Raw genomic sequence first — 19,057 nt, forward strand, 5'->3', positions numbered from 1 at the left:
TCTGCAATAGGTGAGTGTGCCAGCCTGGGAAACGGCAGGAGATAAGTGTGCCAGCCTAGCAAACGGCAGATGAGTGTGCCAGCCTGGCAAATGGGCGAAAGATGTGCTCTGGGGCTTCCACACTAGTCTACCCTTAGACCTGGCAGAGGAGTAGAAGTATTTTCCAAATAATTTTTTAAAGGAAAAATAGTAGGAGATATTATTTTGAATTTCTAATGAGTTAATACTTTAATCATCAGATTCCTAAGGCTAAGATCCATGACACCAACAACGGGCACTTGCCTCTGTGCACGCCCTAGAACATGTTATCACTCATGCCTCCTACGGTCAACCTCCGCAAACTCCGCAACATGAACTTGGGAGTTCAGAAACCCAGCAACTTCAAATCCAACAGAAAATTGGAAAGAAAGACACAATTTTAATTAGGAAGCGTGACTGGGGTAACATCTCAGACACGTGAGCAAAGAAACCTTGTCCATTTTTTCCAGTATCTAGGGTCTCAGTGCCCAGCACAGAACAGACACACTCCTTTTGTAATTTTAAAAATAAATCATAGAATTTTCATCCAGAAGCAGTTTAAAATATGGGAGTGGTGAGCTCCCCCTTAATGGGCACAATGTTAGGGTGTACAGCACGCCCCTTGCGGGCAGGACACAGTAAGAGGAACTTTACCCAATAAATGCAAACATTGTAACCTAATTCTGTGAACCCTCAATTAACCTAAAACAAGAAAAAAAAAGCTCAAAATATTCCAAAGCCCTCAAGGAACAATCTTATCTCTTGAGAAGTTCTATTGTGAGCGGTGCCTGTGATTCAAAGGGTAGGGTGCCAGCCCCACATGCCAGAGGTGGTGGGTTCAAACCCAGCCCTGGCCAAAAACTTCAAAAAAAAAGAAAAAAAGAGAGAGAGAGAGAAGTTCTATTGCAAAGCCCTGCTTAGTGATTGGTAATTTTGCGGTGAATACAAATGATAAGCCATTGTCAGACGCTGGTGCAAATAAGGAACTTGATACAAAATTGAATCAGAACTTTTGGTTCCCCATTTCTGAAAAACGTATCCTTTGATAGGAATAAGATATCTAAGTGATAGTGTAGAAAAAACGGAGTCAGTAAAATGTCATCGATCACACTGTATGTCTACTGTGTAACCCAATTCAGGGTAACAGGATTCAGCGTGCACAGTTCCAGGAAACAACTGCAGTGTTTAAGAAAGAAAATTCTGAGTTACTCAGAGATGTGTCAGTTATGTCCAGTGATAGCCTTTGTAAATGCAGGTAGAGAGCTAAAGAAAAAAAATTGTCATTGGTGGAAAATTTAAAACTAACATTGTTTTCTTTGTTGTCTTAGAAATTTTTCGCCTCCAGTGAAGAGGTAAAGCATTTCATATTTATTTATACTTGAAGATATTGAAATATATTATTAATTACTCATTTTTCTTTAAAATAGCATTGTATATCTAATATTCTTAAATAACTCAATATATTATGATTTTCCTTGAAAAGCTAGGAAGTAATTTAGGGACATTTTTACTTCTCTTCCTCTGATGGGTTTATTTAAATAATGTAAATATAGGTCTATTTATGTTTATCTATCCTGTATTTTTTATTCATACTGATATTCATACTGTTATCACTGCACTTATTAGGTTAAACACTTTAAAATGAAATTGAATGATACAAATAACGTTTTACATCATTGAAAAGTATTGCTGATAAAAGCAGTATTTTTCAACACATGTAAAGATAACCCCATCAACTGATAAACATATAAGGAATGTTAATACAGTTTATCAAGTTTAAAAACTTTTATGTTATACAAATTCAAAACTGCTTAAATTACCATTGAACCATGCAACAAATCAAACAATCCAGGTTCCAGATATGTAAACTGTAAGTGGTCTGCTCATGAAAACTGACAAATTTATGTTAGGAAATAAAACTTTATGTAGGTAAGACTAAGAAACGTTGCAATCATCTATAAATTTTACATAACTTTGAGCTTGGAGCTCCCTGAAAGTCTAAATGCACGTGTAAAGGACAAGCCTAGAGCAATAAAATAAAGAGGTCTCCCCCCGAAAAAAAAAAACACTTGAAATTTGACAATGAAGCTATGAGTAATGGTGAAAAGATACTCACATCAAACACGAAAATCATAGGAACAATTAAAAGCCAAAAGTCAGCCATCCCACATCCAGTCTGCTCACCCTCTTACTGACAGTTTGAGACGTTCAGCCTTGAAGGACGAGAAGCTTTGACAGAGCCGAGGCGCTTGGAAGAGGCAAGGGCAGTGAAATTGTCAGTGGGGCTCTTCAGTGACCCCAGGGCACCAAAAGGCAATGGGCAGGGCAGTAGGGGACAGAGGGCGGGTGTGAAGACACCACTCCTGTGGTCCTATGCCGGTCCAGAAAGGGCACATACTTCCTTCTGTTTTCCTTCTGGCATTCGCTGGCATCGTCTGCAGCCTCTAACACTCACACCTGGTAAGCACAAAATATTGCTTTCTCACTAGGGTTCATTCACTTTTTTTAAGAGATTTTTACTCTCTATTTTGAAAGTTATGGAAGCACATTGTTATCAAAGAGGCTTACTTGGAATTCATTAAAATAATTCATTACCTATCAGCCAGCATCACAGTCACATCCTGAGTGACGTTATCGGTGGAATGCACGATCAGCTTCAGCTGACTTCTCTGCTTCTCCTTTAGGGTTACACTGGCTACAATGATCACACGCTTCGTCCATCTCGGAGTACTCCTCATGGCCTACGGAGCACTCAACCTACTCCTCAGTCTCCACCAGTGAATGCAATGCCCATTTACCCTGGGAATCCTGACATTCATTCAGGGGTACTGCCAGACCCCTGGATGCTCAGGGCTCCTGTAGGCTCCCAGAGCTACAGCATCGTGGGCTCGCACTCAGCTGCTGCTCCTTCCCCTCCTCAGCCTCTTGTTGGGCTTTTTTCCTGTGCCCTTTGTTCACGTGTTAATGCAGCACCTACAGCACCTGTTGCCCCACCTGTTGCAGCTTCACCTGCTATAGCCCCACCTGTTGCAGCTTCACCTGCTTCAGCCCCACCTGTTGCAGCTTCACCTGCTTCAGCCCCACCTGTTGCAGCTTCACCTGCTGAAGACACATATGTTGCATATGCACATATTGCAACCGAGCTTCCTGCAGCCCCACCTGTTTCATATGCACATATTGCGACTGAACTTGCTGCAACCACACCTGTCTCAGCCAAGCCTGCTGTACCCACACCTGTTGCAGCTGAACCAGCTGCAGCCACACCTGTAGCATATGCACCTGTTGCAGCTAAGCCTGCTGCAGCCACACCTGTTGCATATGAACCTGCTGCAGCCACACCTCTTGCAGCTAAGCCTGCTGCAGCCACACCTGTTGCATATGAACCTGCTGCAGCCACACCTTTTGCAGCTGAGCCTGTTGCCGCCACACCTTTTGCAGCTGAACCTGCTGCAGCCACACCTGTTGCAGCTGAGCCTGCTGCAGCCACACCTGTTGCATATGAACCTGTTGCAGCCACACCTTTTGCAGCCGAGCCTGCTACAGCCACACCTGTTGCGGCTGAGCCTGCTGCAGCCACACCCGTTGCATCTGCACCTATTGCAGCCCTACCTGTTTCAGCTGAGCCTGCTGCAGCCACACCTGTTGCAGCCTCGCCTCTTGCATCCTCACCTGCTGCAGCTAAGCCTACCGAAGTTGCATCTGTTGCAGCTTCAGCCAAATATGTTGCATCCTCACAGCTTACATTCACAACTGTGGTAGCTAAGCCTGCGGAAGGTGCACCTGTTGCAGCTGAGCCTGCTGAAGCCACGCCTGCTGCATCCACACCTGTTTCAGCTAAGCCTTCTTCAGCTACACCTCTTGTGGCTGAGCCTGCTGAGGCCACACCTGTTGCATTTGCACCTGTTGCATCCACATTTGTTGCAGTCCCACCTTTTGCATCCTCACCTGCTGCAGCTGAACCTGCGGCAGCCACACCTGTTGGATGCATGCCCATTGCAGCTGAGCTTCCTGCGGTACCTGTTGCTTGTGTGCCTGTTGCAGCTGAGCCTGCTGCCGGAGTAACTGTTGCATGTGTGCCTGTTGCAGCTGCACCTGTGACAGCCGAGCCTGCTACAGCTGAACCTTTTGCAGCTGATTCAGATGCAGCCACACCTTTTGCGATCTATCCTGACGTAGCCACTCCCATTGCAGCTGAGCTTGCTGCAGCAGCATCTTTTGCATACCCTCATATTGCAGCTGAGTCTGGTGCAACCACACCTGTTATAGCCGATTCTGCTGCAGCCACACCCTTTGCAGCCGAGCCTGCTGCAGCTGCACCTATTCCATTTTACCCCAATGTATCTATGACTACTAGAGTTTTTCCCCCTGTAGACGAGCCTGATGAAGGTGAACCTCAATCAGATGAGTCTTCTGCCCCAAAACATCAAATTTCTTCTCTCAACAAGGTAGGTTGCCTGTACCCTACCATTATAATGCATGAAATCTGTTGGAGAAGGAAAGAAATACAGCCTCTCCACAAGCAAAAGATGTCAAATTTAATATTTCGAACAGCTTTATTGAAATACAATTCACATACAGAAATCTATACATAGCAAAAGTGTAGACTTTGGTAGATGTTGACATCTGTGTACATCGGTGAAAAGAATTATCAGGATACTGAAAATACCTAGCACAGCCAAAGGTTTCCTCCTCTTCCTTTGTAATCACACATTCCTCCTGCTCGCTTTTCTGTAACTACATATTGGTTTGCATTTTGGGGATTTTGTGTCTTTTATGTCAGACTTTGTTCACTTTTAGGGATCCATCAAGGAAATATGTGTAACAATTTCTTTTTACAGATTATTATTTTATTATGTGGATATGCCATAATTTATTACTCCTTCATCTGTTGTTGAACATTTTACCTTCCAAATTGGATGTCATTTATTTTATTGCGTATTGTACTGGCTTAAACATCTACTACAATTTACATAAAAGTGATTAGATGGACATCCCTCCTTTGTTCTTAACATTAGGGAAAAACATTAACGTTTTATTGTGTCTCTACACACATGTATGCACAGACAAACCTGCATGAATATTTATTTATTTTATATATGTATATATACTTTTTTTCAGGTAAAGAAATGAAATTTTCTAGAGAGAGATTATCATGCTTTCGTTTTGGTAAGTTATACATCTAAATGAGATTTAGAAATCACAGATTAAATGGATGAGATCTCATCATGAGAAACTACCTTTAAGTATATGTTTACTACATAAAAATGAGACAGTTCAGAGGAGAGGAATGCTGGCAGTTTGTGCCTTAGAATATTCTGAACAATAGTGTTCAATATAGGGAAGAAACGTCCATATGGGAAAAGATGGGACTATGGACAGCAGAGGCACCGTTTGTCAAAGTTGTCACGGGCCATCTCAGAAGCTGTCCCTTCAGCCACACACTTCCCCACACTCAGATCTACATCTTAGAAAACAAACATTTGAGACCCAAAGTCTCCCAGTCATTACCTCATACCGTCCCCCCACACACACACCTCCCCACACCACTTCCAACACACCTGTCCTGGGAAGACAGGCACCGTCCCAAAACTCAGCTGGACTCATGTCACCAGGGCCATCCAACAGGGGGTGAGCAAGAAACATGGTCTGACCCTGAAGGAAGAATCTACTTTCAAAGCTGCACTGGAAAAAGCCAAGGCTTTATTTGACAGCAGTGAAATCAAAATTTCTACTGAGGTGGCATCAGGAGCTAAAGTAAAATTGAAGAGCAAACGTGATGTTGGTTATTATTGTTGCCAATGCCTCTAACAGCAGCCATTGCCAAGGTAACTAAATGGCATCAATGTCTAGTTAAATATTTACCCCTGCTGTTTTCTTTCTTTTCTTTCTTTCCAAATTTAAGGGGTACAAGTGCGGTTTTTGTTACATGGGTATATTGTGTAGTAGTGAAGTCTGAGCACTCAACTGTACGCGACATTCAAACACGGTACATTGTGCCTAATAAGTAAGTTTCATCACACTCCTCCTCCCACACCCATTCACCCTTCCACTCTCTCCGCCCCTGTGCACCTGCTACTCAGCTGCCTCTCACGAGTGGGAGCCTGCGGTGCTGGGCTGCTTCTGAGCTGTGTCACTTGACGTAATGGCTCAGGTGCCACTTGCGTCCCGGTGATCTCCTTTCTGGCTCTAGGATTCCACTGCGTGTCTGTAACACATTTCCTTTACTGGGTCATCTGTTGGGTAACTCTTAGGTTGGTTTCATATCTTTTCTAATGTGAACAGTGCTGCAGTAAACATACTTGGGTCATAACAAGAGTTTTGAGATATACAAAATCAAGAAACATTGCTCCCAGAAACAGCAATGATCCGAGCACGTGAGACATGCAGAGGTGCATCAGAAAGGACGCAGTCAGCTGTGTTTCTTGGAAGTGAAATAAAAAATCACAGCACAGTGTGTCTGAAAACCATCCCAGTAACCTACGTGAAATAAAACTCTTTCCTTTAGGTAGACACCCAGCGGGAGGATCACTGGCCTAGACCAAAAGGTGGTTCTAATTTTAGTTCTTTATAATTTTCATTCCTACCAACGGTGTATAAGGGTTTTCTTTTCTACATATCTGTGCCAACATGTATTATTTTTTGGCTTTTTATTTGTCATTTCTATTGAAGAAAAATGGTATCTCATTGTGGTTTTAATTTGCATTTCCCTGATGTTTAATAATGTTGAATATTTTTTCTATGCTTGTTTAGCCATTTGGATGTCTTCTTTTACCAAACGCCTATTGATACATGTTATTGATATCTGTTGCCCACTTTTTTTTGTTTGTTTGTTTTTGGCCAGGGCTGGGTTTGAACCCACCACCTCCGGCATATGGGGCCGGCGCCCTACCCCTTTGAGCCACAGGCACCACCCTCTGTTGCCCACTTTTTCACGGGGTTATTTGGGGTTTTGTTGTTGTCGAGTTGTTTGCATTCCATGTAAGTTCTGCTTATTCACTCCCTCCAAGTTGCATCGTTTGAAAATGTTTTCCCAGTTCTGCATGTTGTCTGTTTACTCATTTGATTCTTTTATTTGCGTGCAAATGTTTTTTAGTTTAATTAAGTGTCTACCATTTATCCGTTTTTGTTGCTTGTGTTTTTGAAGTCTTAGCCATGAATTCTTTGCCTAGACCAATATCCAGAAGGTTTCCCTAGGTTCCCTGCTAGGGTTTTTATAGTTTCAGGCTTTATGTTTAAGTTTCAGTCCACCTTGAGTTGATTTTTGTAGATGGTGAGAGGCAGGGCTCCCCTTTCACTGTTCTGCACATGCAATTTAATTTTCTTAGAACCATTAAGCAGGTGCCCTTTCCCCAGTGCGTGTTTCCTCTACTCCGTCGAGCTCAGTCGTTGTGAAACGTGGCTTCTCTTCTGCGTGTCCTGTTCTGCTCCACTGAGCCGTGTGTCTGTTGTAGAACCAGCCCCACGCTACTTTGATTACTATAACCTTGTAGTATGATTAGAAGTCAAGTAACCTCATGTCTTCAGCTTTGTTCTTTTGGGTTAAGAAATTTTGTTATTTGAGCTCTTTCTTGGTTTCTTATGAATTTTAGGATTGTTTTCTCTAGTTCTATGAAAACTAATATTGATATTTTGATAGAGATTGCATTGAATCTACAGATTACTTTGGATAGTATGGTCATTTTAATGATGATTCTTTTGATTCATGAGCATAGGGTGTTTTTCTGTTTGCTATGTTATCTATAATTTCGTTCATCAGTGTTTTATATTACTTAAGTGGAGCAGTTAGCTAGCAAACTGGTTCAAAATGTTAGCTATACTTAATAACTTCACATTTCAGTTGGCATTTGTATTTAGTTTCTTGCCATATTAATTACTTAATTTACAGCAGGTAAAGGAGGAAAAGGCTACTTCTCTGAAAGTCTGTCTGTTAAGGCAGAGAAGGAATTCTCTCAAATCACATCCCATCAGAAGACAATGTTGATCTGAAACCAATACCCACACACAAAAGATCCTGTACATAAATCATAACATTGAATTAACATCGCATGCTAAATGAATTTTGTAAGGTGCATTGTTAATTGTTACAAGAATACACGGTTGCTACAAAAGCGCATAATTTTTGCAGGAAAATTTTTGCAAGAAAAAATACAAGATATATATAAGAAGACAGAAGAAAATACATTTGATTCTCCTAAAAGTATGTTATTTGTGGCATAAATATGTAGATGACCATTCAATATTGTCCTTTAAAATAAGATTAAAATCACAGAGACAGAAAAGTCAACTTTGCTTTAAGTACAAGCAATTTAGTAATTTTATTACACAAAACTAATACATTATTTTTCTTTTTCAGATGCTGGTAAAGAAATCAGTGAAATCTGTAAACATTGCCTTTCTTTCCTGAAGACTATTTCATTCTGTTAAATTAAAACTATCAGTCTCGCCCCGTTGATTGATTTATGATAGTTTTTCATAGGACTTAATTTATTTAAAGTAATGTGTGCTTCCCCCCCAATTCATAATACAAAATGTCTATTCATAAATATGTGAATGACTGTCATAAATTTGAGCACATGACGGCAATGAGTGTCTTTCTTTTGGACGCTATCTTAATAAATACAGTACAAATAGTTTTACTTTTAAACATTTGGTTTCCAAATTCTTTCTTTTGCAAGTGGACAGGGGGAAGTTAAAGGAAAGACATCAACCACCCATCGGGCACAGTGGGGGTGCAGGGCCCATCTCCTGGGTGGTGGCCTCAGCTGCAGCTGGGACTGTGCCTCACAAACACAGACACCATACCTTACCAGGTGTGCCCTCATGTTAATTCAAAACAAATACAGAAATAAACAAACACATAACTAAATCAGTAGAAATGCAAACGATTTCTGTCACCCTGTGTTGCTCTCTCTTACTTTTTTGGTGACTTCAGTAAACTTTACGGGAAAAATATGTGGACATATGACATCATTAACCAGATCATTTACCTGAGCCACCTTCTTCATCTAAAAATAACTTTGGCATTTGTTGATCAAAGTCCTTTAAATCATGGTACTAACTGGGGATATAAAAGAAATCAGCTTTCCAGCCCTGTGATGTCCCAACATTCTGTTCTCCTCTATTCGCTTTTATGTCTGTTTAAAAACCAGCTAATTCTTTCCAAAATTCATTTAAATGTGTAGTAGGACATCCAGAAATCATGGAAGGGCTGTGGTGGTCCTTGCCATCAACGTGAGGCCGGAGATGTGACCGTTGGTCCAGCATAGACGGCAACCATTACAGGTCTGGAGAAGCTGGTGCTGAGGAGAATCCCGCCCTCCCATGGACAGTGGCATCACGCCATTCTCCAGTGGCTAGCTGGAATCCTGGACACTAAGTAAAAATATAAAATAAAATACACATACAATACCCTAGAAATATATCTTAATATCAATCAAAAGAAATGCCTCAGAATAATATATACAGTAGTATTTTTTTTATAAAAAGTTCAAAAAAGTAGGCAAAATTAAACAATATTATTTTAGGAAAGGCATTGGAAGTGATAATTTAATTACCTGTTAACCCACTAGATAGTTTTTTACTCTAGAAATAAAGAAGAAGGTGGGTAAAGGGGAACCTAAACAGTATCTGAGGTGTCAGAAACTTTATAATACTGACATAAAATCTTTAGACTATGATGGTTACATGTATATTTACATCAGGGTTATTTATAAAAACATAAAATGAAGCTCCCTCTACCACTGGCTACCTGATGGAGAAGGGCGGTAAGTCCCTGAGGCATATCTCAGGTCACATACATCACCAGCATCATGCTGCACGTCTGGTTTACAGACAGGTGACATAAGATGCTCAGGAAGTTCTCTCTGCTTAGGCAGCCCCCCTCCAGCCTGAAGGAGACCCACGGGGATGTCCACACTTAGCAGAACACAGGGGGTCATCTCCCCCAGGCTGCAGCGCGGCCAGCTTGTGAGGAGGGAGGAGGACAAGATGCAGCAGGATGCGACGGTGCTCTCCGCCTCCCTGTGGTCCCACCTCCCTCCACCTCCCACCTCGGGTCTGTTCATAAGCTCAATGATCTCAAATACTAAGACTTCCAAAGGCTTTCTGTGTTGCAACTGAAAGCCTGACTTGTCAGTTCAAAAGATAAAATTTTGTTCAGTTTTTCTTTCTTATAAGAAACATTTTTAATATAAAATAAACATCACATACTTCAGTTTTCTATTTTGACAGCTACCGTCAACACCCAAGGCAACGTGACCCTCCTAACTCAGACCTCCAGCGGAAATGTTCTTGGAGGACAAGCTAGGAACAGAAAGGAAAAGGAACTCGTTGATATTTGACATTCATCTGCCATCACATAGTGCAGATTCTCAATCCGGATGTCTTACTGCGTGTGGGTACACACTACCGCACACACCCCACACAGCCGGTATATGGGAATCAGAGGGACGGGAGAGCCACTCACAGACCAGAACACTCAGAGTGTGATCAAACTTCAGAAAATTACGTCTATAGGGATCACAGGGAAACACTACCACCTGTTAAAAAAACATCTTTTTCTTGCTTTCAACTTTCTTTTTTTTTTTTTTTTTTTTTTGTAGAGACAGAGTCTCACTTTATCGCCCTCGGTAGAGTGCCATGGCATCACACAGCTCACAGCAACCTCCAACTCCTGGGCTGAAGCAATTCTCTTGCCTCAGCCTCCCGAGTAGCTGGGACTACAGGCGCCTGCCACAATGCCCGGCTATTTTTTGGTTTGCAGTTCAGCCGGGGCAGGGTTTGAACCCGCCACCCTCGGTATATGGGGCCGGTGCCTTACCGACTGAGCCACAGGCGCCGCCCGCTTTCAACTTTCTATACCCAAGAGTTAAGTGAGAGACACAGCTGACATGCTCCCAGCAAAAAATACCAACTAGCTGACCACCATCTTCCTGCCACACAGGCTAAACAACACCCTCTAGCTGACCACCATCTTCCTGCCACCCAGGCTAAACAACACCCACTAGCTGACCACCATCTTCCTACCACCCAGGCTAAACAATACCCTCTAGCTGACCACTATCTTCCTACCACCCAGGCTAACCAACAACCACTAGCTGACCACCATCTTCCTACCACCCAGGCTAAACAACACCCACTAGCTGACCACCATCTTCCTACCACCCAGGCTAAACAATACCCTCTAGCTGACCACTATCTTCCTACCACCCAGGCTAAACAACACCCTCTAGCTGACCACCATCTTCCTGCCACTGAGGCTAAACAACACCCTCTAGCTAACCATCATCTTCCAACCACCCAGGCTAAACAACACCCTCTAGCTGACCACCATCTTCCTGCCACTGAGGCTAAACAACACCCACTAGCTGACCACCATCTTCCTACCACCCAGGCTAAACAACACCCACTAGCTGACCACCATCATCTTACCACCCAGGCTAAACAACACCCTCTAGCTGACCACCATCTTCCTGCCACTGAGGCTAAACAACACCCTCTAGCTAACCATCATCTTTCAACCACCCAGGCTAAACAACACCCTCTAGCTGACCACCATCTTCCTGCCACTGAGGCTAAACAACACCCACTAGCTGACCACCATCTTCCAACCACCCAGGCTAAACAACACCCTCTAGCTGACCACCATCTTCCTGCCACGCAGGCTAAACAACACCCTCTAGCTGACCACCATCTTCCTGCCATGCAGGCTTGTTTTATCCCAAGCAACACAGATCACCAGCGCTTCATCTTCCTGTGGAACTTTATCCCCACACAGTCATCTATTTCATTTTCTAGAGCCTCAGACAGCTCTCCCGTCTTCTGAAACTCTTACAGTTCACCCTCACGACAGTCACTAGCAAGTCCACTCTATCTAATCTTCTCTGATCCTTCACTTCATCCTTCATCTGAATTAAGCCCAGAACATTCCTAAGAACACTGCTGAAATAAATTCTAAAAGATCTAAATAAATGAAAATATATTCTGTGTTTATGACTTAATATTTTAATATGACTTACTGTTTAAGATGGCTTAGTATTTCATCATAAATTGAACTGCAGATTTAATGCAATTGCTATTAAAATCTAACCTGTCCTTTTTGACAAAATTGACAAGCTATCTCTAAAATTTATTCATATCTCTAAAATTCAAGCTATCTCTAAAATAATCCAGAACAGCCAAAATAATCTTGTGGGGGAGAAGAGAAGACGTCTACTTCCAAGTAACCAAGGCAACACAGAGCTGGCTTCAGGATAAACAAAGGAGGTTGGAGAGTGCAGGGCTCAGAACACAGCCCTTACATTTCTCATCAATTGATTTTCAATCAGAGTGCAAAAAAATTGCTTATCTCTTCAAAAAAATAGTGCAGAGACATCCACATACAAAATAATTAAGTTTAACTCCTACCTCACATTACACAAAAAATTCAAAAATGAATCATAGGCCTGAATGTAAGAGTGAAAATTGTGAGACTCTTAGAACACAGCACAGGATTAAATCTTCATGACCGTGAATTAAGCATGGTTTTTCTGATATGACATCAAAGACCTGAGTGACAAAATAAAAATAGATAAATTAGGCTACATAAAAATGTAAAACTTTTGTGCATCAAAGAACACATGAAGAACATGAAATGAAAATCCACATATGTTGGAAGAAAATACGTGCAAATCATATATCTGATAAGGGGCTTGTGTCCAGAATATATAAGGAGCTCTTACAACTCAAAAATGAAGACATATCATTTAAAAATGAACAAAAGATTTCAATAGACATTTCTCCAAACAAGATATAATCAAATCAGTAATACGCACAGAAAGATAGTCAACATCACTGGTCATTAAGGAAAAGGAAATCTAAATCATAATGCAATAAATGCCACTTCACACCACTACGATGGCAGAATAAAAAGAGAGTGAGTGTTGGTGACGACAGCAATAAATCAGGAGCTCATACTCATATGCACCATGGAGCAGCCACTCCAAAACAGTTTTGAGCATCCGTGTTCAATATGGACTTACTAATATCCTGACACTTCCCCCACACAGAAGTCCAACACATAACTCAGACATAAAACATAGAATTACTAATATCCTGACACTTCCCCCACACAGAAGTCCAACACGCAACTCAGACGTAAAACATACAATTACTAATATACTGAAACTTCCCCCACACAGAAATCCAACATGCAAATCAGATGTAAAATATAAAATTACTAATACCCTGACACTTCCCACACACAGAAGTCCAGCACGCAACACAGACATAAAACATAGAATTACTAATATCCTAACACTTCCCCCACACAGAAGTCCAACACGCAACTCAGACGTAAAACATAGAATTACTAATATCCTGACACTTCCCACACAGGAGTCCAGCACAACTCAGACGTAAAACATAGAATTACTAATATCCTGACACTTCCCACACAGGAGTCCAGCACAACTCAGACGTAAAACATAGAATTGCTAATATCCTAACACTTCCCCCACACAGAAGTCCAACACGCAACTCAGACATAAAACATAGAATTACTAATATCCTGACACTTCCCCCACACAGGAGTCCAGCACTCAACTCAGACGTAAAACATAGAATTACTAATATCCTGACACTTCCCCCACACAGGAGTGCAGCACACAACTCAGACGTAAAACACAGAATTACTAACATCCGGACACTTCCCCCTCACAGAAGTCCAGCACAACTCAGATGTTAAATGCGTCTAGTGCTCTACTCAAGTCGTCTGCTCTGGGCTCTGCCTACCCTTCTTTTCCTCCTCTCGGCAACTCAAAACTTCAGTCTCCAGCTGTGCAAGCAAAATAATGGAAGCATCTCTTGATCACCCTCTTTCTGTAAACCCCCATCTAACCTGACAATATATTTTTTCTTCAAAAATATCTCAAATTTCTCATTAGCGCCCCTGATCCCAGGGACTGTCCCAGCTCCCGCCCTGCCCAGCATCCCAATGTTTGCTGCACTGTCAGTCACGTACTAGAACCATGTCAAAGTCGTATTTGTCCTTCAGAAATTCTCAAGTGAATCATTGTGCAGCCTCTCCAAATTTAACAAGGATAGTCATGGGTCTAAATAAGCCAACCATATATTTAAGATTTATTTTTCTCAATAAAAATAGAAAAATTGTACTTTTTTACAGAGGAAAACTTCCCCCTTTCTTTATATTGGCAAAGCATTGCTTCTTAGCAGTCCTGGCTATTTTTTTTTTTTTTTTAAAGAGATAAATAAGGCAGCATCTGTAGAGCACACGGGAAATCTGCCACACTGTGATTTCTCTTCCTAATGGACAAGATTAAAAGGTTATTGGATTAATAAAGGCTATGAAATCCACTGATGGTTTAACTAGCCAAATAAATTTCTGGTGCTGTGTTAGTGAAAATGCTGATACCATTGCAGCTAACAACTGACCCTGAATTTTCCAAATTCTTAGGAGCCTCATATAGCTTCTAAGACTAAGTGTTCGATCTTTCTGGAAGAATTCCTTGCTTATTGTTAATCCTGGAAAACAAGTAAATTTGTTAGTAATAACTCTACTCCCTCTGTTCTCTTTAGGTATGTGCCGGAGGAGAAGATTCTGTAGGACTATTCAAAGAATGGCATCAAAGTTCTTTGTGAAATACTAAACTAATTTATATCTTCAATAAACCATAAATTAATTAAAATGCAATGATTTGTGAATTGGGAATTAGGTCAAGGAGCTATAGCAATAATACATAGCAAATGCACTGCGTGTGACAAATTCAAGAATCAAATATTATCTGAGATTTACTTACCACGACACTAAGAATAACTTGAAGTTAAAAGCCTGAAAGAAATATTGACATTATATTGTCAATATAATATCATTATTCAGATTTGCAGCCATTCTTTTTTTTTCTTAAATCATAGCTGTGTACATTAATGAGATCATGGGGCACCATACACTGGTTTTATAGACCATTTGACACATTTTCTTCACACTGGTTAACATAGCCTTCATGGCAATTTCTTAGTTATTGTGTTAAGACATTTACATTCTACATTTCCTAAGTTTCACATATATCCTTGTAAGATGCACAGCAGGTGTAATCCCACCAATCACCCTCCCTTCGCCCACCTCCCCCCTCCCTCAACTCCCTTTCCCTCTTCCCCCTATTCTTAGGTTATAACTGGGTTATAGCTTTCATGTGAAAGCCATAAATTAGTTTCATAGTAGGGCTGAGTACATTGGATACTTTTTCTTCCATTCTTGAGATACTTTCCTAAGAAGAATATGTTCCAGCTCTATCCATGTAAACATGAAAGAGGTAAAGTCTCCATCTTTCTTTGAGGGCAGTCATTGTTAATATAGAACTTGCATACTGGACACAGTACAAACTTACTGAATGACTCCACACTTTCTTTGCCTTTCTTTCACGTCATGATAACTGTTACATATACTCCATGTCATTTTGATAAAATGAGAATGTTAAATTTCCATGTCAAAAATAATTTCTTACACTAGGAAAAATAATTTACAATTAATTGATGTACAATTAATTTCTCTTTTAAATTCTTTTATTTTTGATAAAAGGAGGATGCACATTAGGCCACATATTTGCATTTTTAAGACAAAGTGTAAGTTGTAGCTGCGTCCCTCACACAGAAGTGGCCGTAGGACTAATTTCTTTTTAGCGCACTACTGTGGAGCTAATGTCAATACTGGTCTCGCCATCACGGCACACAGCATCCAGGTCTTTTATACGCTCAACAGTCTTTTAGAAGTTTAGAATAGTTGATGTAGACAAACAGAGGATCAAAAATAATATTCACGTGTCTTTTAAAAGTTGAGAGGGGAGGATTTAAAGCTTCACAAAGAACTAGGTAGTAGGGGCAGTGCCTGTGGCTCAAGGAGTAGGGTGCATGCCCCATATGCTGAGGGTGGCAGGTTCAAGCCCCAGCCCCAGCCAAACCGCAAAAGAGCTAAGTAGTGACATAAATCACCCTTTTCCATCTAATATTAGATGGTGCTATTTTAGGTAGCACTAAGAAAGGAAAACTCCCCAATTAACCAACATCACCTGCTCTTGCCAACAGTCCTTTGCCATGTAGGACTGGGTCATATGACTGAGTCATATGTCTCATTGCACTGACATTTCTCTTTATAAAACACATTATAATTTTTTTCCTCTTCCCTGGTACCGTTTGCCACATAGAATAAAACTTTATACACAGAGGGTGCTAAAAAATGCATACACGATTTTAAGAAAGAAAAATATCATATTAAAATTGTAACACTCAAAATACACCAATAATGCTTGTTATCTGATATACTGTATCACATCTTTTATAATTGCACCCTCTGTATATCTCAATAACAAAACAACGTAGCCACTTTTACTTGGTGTTATATTTCTCCACCAAAGACAGTACAACAAGCTCAAGCTTCAGTAAGACCAGAACTGCATCCCGCCCATCTGTCACTCCTGTCTGTGTCCTTCTGTTGACACAATCTTTTTATTTCAATGCCAAATCTTATGTAATGCTTTAAAAAACATTTAAATGTCAATTCACAAAAGAATTCACTATGAAAAGGTCAAATAAGGGCGGTGCCTGTGGCTCAAAAGAGTAGGGCGCCAGCCCCATATGCCGGAGGTGATGGGTTCAAACCCAGCCCAGGCCAAAAACCACACCAAAAAAAAAAAAAAAAAAAAAAAAAAAAAAGGTCAATTAAACTTAACACAGTAAGAAGACATCCGTTATTAAATAAATCCTCATCTGAGTGATATTTAAATGTGAATATCGTGCATCTAAGAATCAAAGGAATTCAGCATCATCACACCACTCACGGAAGTTAATAAAATGGTAAAATAAAGAAGATTTGTACATGGAAGATATCAGAGGAATTGTTAGTAATTTAAACTTTTCTTACCTGTACAGCATGAACAAAAAAAGTATTATTTAATAACTTTCTTAAGTTATATGTGTAAGAATAGTGACATGTAAGAAATTAACCTCCATCCCCACGGTGGGGGAGCAAAATTAAATTGTCTTAATATAAATAGGAAAGTAGTTAAATAAATACACAATAATAAGTATGACAATGGAGCTTGTGGGCTCTTCGTCACAGGATCTTGATTCCAACCTTCCCACTCCCTAACCCAGTGCTTCTCAACCTTCCTAATGCCACGGCCCTTTAATACAGTTCCTGTGGGTCGTGACCTGCAGGTTGAGAACCACTGCCCTAATTGTCTGCCAGCCGCCTGAGTCTCAGGTTCCTCATTTTCAAACAGCAGGTAGTGACTTACAACCTTACAACTTTATATGTGTAAAACTGGTGAAAAAATATTGCAAAGAATTTAGTATAGTGTAATCACTCAAAACTGGTTATCCATATTAAAATTGTCATTAAATTGTTTAACAGGATATAAGTCACCATACACAAAATAAAATAAAACCAAAGGTCATTTTCAAACATGTAGTGTTTAAAGATATGCATGATTTAATGCCTACCACCGAGTTTCAAAGGCTTCATATGGCTCACTTTATGGATATATCACACAATCAAACCCCTGAAATTATAAAGAAAGTTTTTGGGAAAGGAGTGAAAATAAAATAGTCATTAATAAATGAATGAGAGAAATCAATAAATTAATTATGTTAATTGAATAATGAAATGGAATTATCATCTCCAAGTTCCTAACCCTTTTGACCTGAGAAAGTCTGTGTAAGTATTTCCCTTGGAATAGTGCTATTAATTTCATCAGCATTCAGTGTGGAATTTAATATTTCATAAACGCATCGACTAGTTTTATCTATTATGGTGTTTTTCTGTTGTTTGTATTGCAGGATACAATTGGAATCTCATTTCCTTTAAGTCACAGAAAAAATGGCTTTAATGTCATTAATTTATTAGAAATGTATGGTAATTTCAACTGCACATTTTTAAATATTTCACAATTCTAATATAAAATTGGCAAGAGGAAACTGGAAAAGCTTTGCATGGATTTGCACAATCAAAGACCTTCATGAGTGAACAATGTAACACTGTCAAGTTCACAGCGCAGGTTCTGTGCATGAGCAATTCAACACATTGTTAAAAACTTTCTCCAAAACTGCTCTTTGATAGTGCAAATCATGATATCGGTGATCTCCACCTCTCCTGAGAGGCTCCACAGACATTAATTTTCAACATCTGTGAAAAATGCCCTACAGAAAGTTTTATCTGAAAAATAATAAATGTATAAACACTACATAAACTTCAGCATACATTTTTAATCACAATACCCCAAACATCTCAACTAAATCCTTGATTTTAGTGCCAACCTCCTCCGTTTCCACAGCCCTTGGTCTCCAGCCCAACAGCTGAACCTGGCTGGAGACAAGTGAGGTTTCCCATCCTTGGTGGGATCCTACATCCCTACAACAGCGGTGCCCAGCTCAGTCAAGGCAGTTTAATACCACACACACACACACACACACACTAATAGTTTACCTAAAATAAGAACACTGAGATAGAGACTCACTGTAGCAACATAAAAGCAGCACAATAGTGTCAGACATATTTCAAAACATTCTTGGAAACTTGACATCCCCTTCTCAAGATGATTCACAATGTTTCCATCTCAAAAAGAAAATTCTTCATTTTGAGGGCATTTCTGTAACCACTCGGACTTCATGTCCCATGACTTACCCAATATCAGAAGCACTCGGGGAGGTGCCAGAGGTGTGAGAGGCCCCGGGGACCCCCATCCACAGTGAAGTTCTCCCTTGCCTGGTCTCTATTTGCATTTTGTTTCTAGGAAAGCACAGTGTGGGAGTTTTTATTCTGCCTGCTTCTCACCCACTATGAATCTCCGAAAGCTTCTAAGCAAGACGCAGAGGTTGGCAGGGAGACCTCCAGACAGAACGTATTGGAGGATTCAGAATTCAAAACAGCAACGGTGCAGGAGAATGTTGTTCTATTCAGCGGCACAGACAGGATACATTTTCCTATTTTTCCTTGGTATTTAAATGACCATGAACATGATCAAACACTGATCCTATTTAACACCTGACT

Source organism: Nycticebus coucang, chromosome 1, assembly GCF_027406575.1.
Source record: "Nycticebus coucang isolate mNycCou1 chromosome 1, mNycCou1.pri, whole genome shotgun sequence".
Lineage (NCBI taxonomy): Eukaryota > Metazoa > Chordata > Mammalia > Primates > Lorisidae > Nycticebus > Nycticebus coucang.